Source organism: Haematobia irritans, chromosome 1 (genome assembly GCF_050003625.1).
Source record: "Haematobia irritans isolate KBUSLIRL chromosome 1, ASM5000362v1, whole genome shotgun sequence".
NCBI lineage: Eukaryota > Metazoa > Arthropoda > Insecta > Diptera > Muscidae > Haematobia > Haematobia irritans.
This window is the reverse complement of record NC_134397.1, coordinates 77,278,991-77,286,452: the sequence shown is the minus strand read 5'-3', so window position 1 is coordinate 77,286,452 and position 7,462 is coordinate 77,278,991.

Below are 7,462 nucleotides of genomic sequence, written 5' to 3'. Positions count from 1 at the left end.
GTCATTTTTTTTACTTTGAAACCTTTTATCAAAAGAATATTGTATCATTTATACCCCGTGCCGCTCTGTGGAACAAGGTATTCTAAGTTAGTGCATAAATATGATTGCTCTAACACCCAGAAGGAGACGAGATAGACATAGAAGGGCAACAATTCTCAGGGCAGATCCCTAAATCGATCTAGCCATGACCGTCTGTATCTGAACACATTTTTGTAATCAAAGTCTAGGACTCAATTTTTGTCCAACCAACTTGAAAATTGACAGAAGTATGTGTTTATGGTCATAATATAACTTTATTGATTTTGTTCAGATTTAGATATAGCTCCCGTATATATCGTTCCCTATATGCATTTATTTGGCCCCAGATTTGCTTCAAATTTTGCGCAAAGAGCACAATTGACAGTATCGTCGATCGTTGCGAAATTTGTTCGAGATAGTTTCAAATATGGATGTAGCTTCCATATATAATTTTCACCTGATTTACACTCATGTGGCCATTACATCACTCCGATGTATGTGGAAATTTCCACAGAGAGTAGAGCCATGCATGTTAAAAATCGGTTCGAATTTAGATATAGCTTCATTGTATACGTGCTCCCGAATTTGGGTAAAGTTAACATTATATTTAGGGAGCCACCATGGTGCAATGGTTAGCAATCTCAAAGATGTTTTCTTCATATTGTAATTGTATCCCACAAACGTAATTGCATACTTTCCCCAGAATCAGGTAGGATTCAAATGAAGCACCGATTTGATTAAAAATTTTCTTATATTACATGTTAGCCTGATACCGAAACAGGCAATTGACGTCCAAATGCATTATATCTAATTATACAATTATTATTCGAGCTTTATGGACAGATATAGATTAAGGAACATGGTTAATAGAGCCATTGAAAAGAAAACGCCAGATACAAATCTATACACGCCTGGACTGTACATGTTTCGGTTCGGGCGAATGAACCTTTCCACAGCCTTTAGTATAGATCTGGCTGGGAGAGATAACTCAATTTTGGGCCCTTTATGCTAACTCCTTATGGAGAAAACATTTGGGAAATTTCCTCTTACAAATTGAATCATCTTTTCTCCCACTTTTTCTGATTTGGAAATTATGGTCCGATTTATCCTTGTAAAATCACCACTGCTAAAAAAATGCTCAAGTTCAACCATCTATCTAAATTCATTTTTGTGGAACTAATTTGTAAATAGCTTTAGATTTGAATATCTCCCATATTTTTATACCCTCCACCATAGGATGGGGGGTATATTAACTTTGTCATTCCGTTTGTAACACATCGAAATATTGCTCTAAGACACCATAAAGTAAAGGGTGATTCTTTTGAGGTTAGGATTTTCATGCATTAGTATTTGACAGATCACGTGGGATTTCAGACATGGTGTCAAAGAGAAAGATGCTCAGTATGCTTTGACATTTCATCATGAATAGACTTACTAACGAGCAACGCTTGCAAATCATTGAATTTTATTACCAAAATCAGTGGCAGAAAATCCGCTTTTTTATCGACAAATTTTGTTCAGCGATGAGGCTCATTTCTGGTTGAATGGCTACGGAAATAAGCAAAATTGCCGCATTTGGAGTGAAGAGCAACCAGAAGCCGTTCAAGAACTGCCCATGCATCCCGAAAAATGCACTGTTTGGTGTGGTTTGTACGCTGGTGGAATCATTGGACCGTATTTTTTCAAAGATGCTCTTGGACGCAACGTTACGGTGAATGGCGATCGCTATCGTTCGATGCTAACAAACTTTTTGTTGCCAAAAATGGAAGAACTGAACTTGGTTGACATGTGGTTTCAACAAGATGGCGCTACATGCCACACAGCTCGCGATTCTATGGCCATTTTGAGGGAAAACTTCGGAGAACAATTCATCTCAAGAAATGGACCGGTAAGTTGGCCACCAAGATCATGCGATTTGACGCCTTTAGACTATTTTTTGTGGGGCTACGTCAAGTCTAAAGTCTACAGAAATAAGCCAGCAACTATTCCAGCTTTGGAAGACAACATTTCCGAAGAAATTCGGGCTATTCCGGCCGAAATGCTCGAAAAAGTTGCCCAAAATTGGACTTTCCGAATGGACCACCTAAGACGCAGCCGCGGTCAACATTTAAATGAAATTATCTTCAAAAAGTAAATGTCATGGACCAATCTAACGTTTCAAATAAAGAACCGATGAGATTTTGCAAATTTTATGCGTTTTTTTAAAAAAAAAAAGTTATCAAGCTCTTAACAAATCACCCTTTATATATATTCTGGGTCGTGGTAAAATTCTTAGTCTATCTAAGCATGTCCGTTCGTCCGTCCGTCTGTTGAAATCACGCTAACTTCCGAACGAAACAAGCTATCGACGAAACAAGCTCGAAATTTGGCACAAGTAGTTGTTATTGATGTAGGTCGGATGGTATTGCAAATGGGCCATATCGGTCCACTTTTACGTATAGCCCCCATATAAACGGACCCCCAAATTTGGCTTGCGAGGCCTCTAAGAGAAGCAAATTTCATCCGATCCGGCTGAAATTTGGTACATGGTGTCAGTATACGGTCTCTAACAACCATGCAAAAATTGGTCCACATCGGTCCATAATTATGTATAGCCCCCATATAAACCGATCCCCCGATTTGGCTTGCAAGACCTCTAAGAGAAGCAAATTTCATCCGATCCGGCTGAAATTTGGTACATAGTGTTAGTATTTGGTCTCTAACAACCACGCAAAAATTGGTCCACATCGGTCCATAGTTATATATAGCCCCCATACAAACCAATCCCCAGATTTGACTTCCAGAGCCCCTTGGAAGAGCAAAATTCTTCCCATTCGGTTGAAATTTGGTACGTGATGTTACTATATGGTATCCAACAACATCCTATCAGCCCATAATTATATATAGCTCCCATATAAACCGATCCCCAGATTTGACCTCCGGTGCCTTTAGGAGAAGCAAAATTCATCCGATCTGCTTGAAAGTTGGTACGTGGTGATCGTATATGATATTTAACAACCATGCCAAAAGTGGTCCATATCAGTCCATAATCATATATTGCCTCATATAAACCGATCCCGAGATTTGGTTTTGGAGCCTCTTGGAGGAGCAAATTTCATCCGAGTCATTTGAAATTTAGTACATTGTGCTAGTATATGGTCGTTAACAACCATGCCATATCGGTCTATAGTTATATATATATATCCCTCAGGTAAAGCGATTTCCAATCACACAAAAATTGGTCCATATCAAGTTCATAATTGTATATAGCCCCATATAAGCGACCCCCATATTTCAATTCTGGCTCTCTACGTACCGTGCAAAAACTCCATATCGATTCGTAATTATTTGTAGACTTAACTATACATAACTTTTTTGTCTAATATATACCACGTATGGACTAACTCACAATTTAGAAAACGATGTTAAGAAGTTTTAAGATACCACAACCCAAGTATTTTCTTTGGATGACAGTCTTTCGTAGAAGTTTCTACGCAATCCATGGTGGAGGGTACATAAGATTCGGCCTGGCCGAACTTACAGCCGTATACACTTGTTTGTTTTGCTACGTTCCATGTCGTTAGCCAGTATAACAATTTAGGTATATCTCCTATATCCCGCTTTGATTTAGGTATAACTCTTACACTGAAAAAAGCATGTCCGGTTCCAAAGATTTTTGCGTTTGTACCAATGATTTTGGTATTAATTCCGAGCCAAATAAGCGTAGAATTGAAGTAAGGAAAGGGTTAAGACACAATTCTCTTTTAAATTTAAGTTTGGCATACTTGATTCTAGGAATTCTAAGTATAATTTATTCGTTTTTGCAGGTTTTTTCTTCATGTGATATCAGAGTCCTTTAACTTCATGTTAACGACAACTTAAGTTTTCAAATTCTACTTGTAGAAATTGTGCTTTGTAAAAAAAAAATCTTAAAAATAAAGTGTTGAAAAAAATTTCCTATTTTTAAACGCTGTTTTGCTTTGTAGTCAAGCTGCAAAATGTCAACAATATTAAAGACGATTTTTTTAATTTTGAAGAACTTTTCAGAATTATTCAAGTTGATCTTAGTCAAACAAAATGTTCTTTCATTTTAGGATACCAAATTTTAAGTCCAATCTTTTAATTATAATGACAAAACGACTTTATTGAAAAGTTTATCGACTTTTGGACTAGGAAAACAACTTTATATTAGAGAAATGTGCGTTGCCAATTTAGCTATTTTCCCGCTAGATTTGGCTCTTTTTGAAGTCGTTTAGCTTTTTTAATTTTCGACATGTTTCTATTGAAATATGGATAAAACGGCGTTTTTATCTAAGCCTTGCTGCCAGAATAAGGTTTTCCACATATTTCAAAGCTCAATTGAAACACTAATAGTGATTCCCGCCATTATAGAGGGCATTTATGCAGCAAATACACCATGTTGCAAAGTTTTTTCCTCATATTCATAAAAGTTAACGTAAATTTACTAACATATTACCATACAAATTCCTTAGATAAACTGTCAGTAAATTATTAGGAATATAGCATTTGACTCGTCTATGTTATTATAATATTCTCAAGTTATTATGTTATTACTAAGTTATAATAGTAGATGTGAATTGCTTTGTACACTGAAAAAAATATTGTCGTGAGGCCAAAGAATTCATGTCTTTAAAATACGAGCGCGAATTTTGCTTATAGCATTTGTGAATTTTTTTGGTTATAGTAGCATTTGTGAATTTCTCTTATATAAACTATTTTCCTTGTCCAAAATTCGACATAGTCGTTTTGTCATTGAAGTCGTTTTGTCCTTATAGCTAAGTGATTTAACTTAAAAATGGGTATATTTACATGAAAGAAAATTTTGTTAGGCTAAGGTCAATTCTGAAAAATTCTCAAAATTAATGAAACAGTCTTTAAATTTGTGGAGTTTTTGTATCTTGACCACAAACAAAAAAAAAAACGTTCAAAAATAGAAGATGTTTTTCAACACTTTATTTCAAAGACGTATTTTACTTGATATATAGAATTATTTCTACATGAAGTCGAGTCTGAATTTGGAAATTTAAGTTGCCGTTAGAACGTTTTTAAAGCACTTTGAAAGCTCATGAAGAACAAGTAAGGAAAGTCTAAAGTCGGGCGGGGCCTACTATATTATACCCTGCACCACTTTGTAGATCTAAATTTTCGATACCATATCACATCCGTCAAATGTGTTGGGTGCTATATATAAAGGTTTGTCCCAAATACATACATTTAAATATCACTCGATTTGGACAGAATTTGATAGACTTTTACAAAAACTATAGACTCAAAATTTAAGTTGGCTAATGCACTAGGGTGGAACCCAATTTTAGTAAAAAACAAGTAAGGAAAGTCTAAAGTCGGGCGGGGCCGACTATATTATACCCTGCACCACCTTTTAGATCTAAATCTTCCATACCACATCACATCCGTCAAATGTGTTGGGGGCTATATATAAAGGTTTGACCCAAATACATACATTTAAATATCACTCGATCTGGACAGAATTTGATAGACTTCTACAAAATCTATAGAGTTAAAATTTAAGTCGGCTAATGCACTAGGTTGGAACACAATGTTAGTAAAAAAATATGGGAAACATTTAAATCTGAAGCAATTTTAAGGAAACTTCGCAAAAGTTTATTTATGATTTATCGCTCGATATATATGTATTAGAAGTTTAGAAAAATTAGAGTCATTTTTACAACTTTCCGACTAAGCAGTGGCGATTTTACTGGGAAAATGTTGGTATTTTGACCATTTTTGTCGAAATCAGAAAAACATATATTGACAATTTTTGTTGAAATCAGAAAAACATATATATGGGAGCTATATCTAAATCTGAACCGATTTCAATCAAATTTGGCACACATGACTATATTACTAATTGTACTCCTTGTGCAAGCTAATCGGGATAAAACTCTGGCTTCTGGGTCCATATAAGTGCATATCGGGCGAAAGATATATATGGGAGCTATATCTTAATCTGAATCGATTTCAACCAAATTCGGCACGCATAGCTACAATGCTAAATCTACTCCCTGTGCAAAATTTCAACCAAATTGGGCCAAAACTCTGGCTTTTAGGACCATATTAGTCCATATATATGGGAGCTATATCTAAATCTGAACCGATTTCAATCAAATTTTGCACACTTGACTATACTACTAATTGTACTCCTAGTGCAAAATTTCAACCAAATTCGGCCAAAAATCTGGCTTTTGGGGCCATATAAGTCCATATCGGGCGAAAGATATATATGGGAGCTATATCTAAATCTGAACCGATTTCAATAAAATTTTGCACACTTGACTATACGACTAAGTGTTATGTTTGTCCAAAATTTCAAGCAAATCGGTATAAAACTCTGGCTGCTGGGTCCATATTAGTGCATATCGGGCGAAAGATATATATGAGAGCTATATCTAAATCTGAACCGATTTCTTCCAAAATCAATAGGGTTCTATTCTGACCCAAATTAGGAACATGTGCCAAATTTGAAGGCGATTGGACTTAAATTGCGACCTAGACTTTGATCACAAAAATGTGTTCACAGACAGACGGACATGGTTATATCAACTCAGGGACCCACCCTGAGCATTATAACCAAAGACACCATGTGTCTATCTCGTCTCCTTCTGGGTGTTACAAACATATGCACTAACTTATAATACCCTGTTCCACAGTGTGGCGCAGGGTATAAAAAGCAGAAAAAAGAATAAATTCAAATCTGACTCGGAATCAATACCAAAATCATTAGTGTACAAAATCTTTTTTACTGGGAAAAATGTTCCTTTTTGGTGTAAACGAAGGACTTCCAGTAAAAATGTGTGATAGTAATCAAAATGCATCGAGTACGCAAACAGAGGTAATATGACTTAAATATTGTTACAGTCTTACAGAAGTTAATTAAAATGAATACAATTAAAGTAATATGCATTTTAAGTTTAATAAAGCTTTTTAAGTTTGTTGAATTTCAATCAAAAAATTGACTTTTGATACAAAAAAATTTAGCTTTTTTTCTAGCTATTTTTTAGCTATTTTTTTTTTTTGGCAAATCTAGCGGTTTTTGATGAACCAATTTTGGCAAATGTGTCTTCTATTCTAAGCAAAATTCGCATTTGTATTTTAAGGCCATGAAATCTTTGGCCTGGCGACAATATTTTTTTTAGTGTATTGTTACAAGGAAGTCACCTTTTTGAAATGGTTAGCATGCCCGCCTTGCATATACAAGGTCGTGGGTTCGAGTCCTGCTTCGACCGAACACCAAAAGTTTTCAGCGGTGGATTATCCCACCTCAGTAATGCTGGTGACATTTGTGATGGTTTCAAAGCTTCTCTAAGTGGTTTCACTGCAATGTGGAACGCCGTTCGGATTCGGCTATAAAAAGGAGGTCCCTTGTCATTGAGCTTATGATGGAATCGGGCAGCACTCAGCGATAAGAGAGAAGTTAACCACTGTA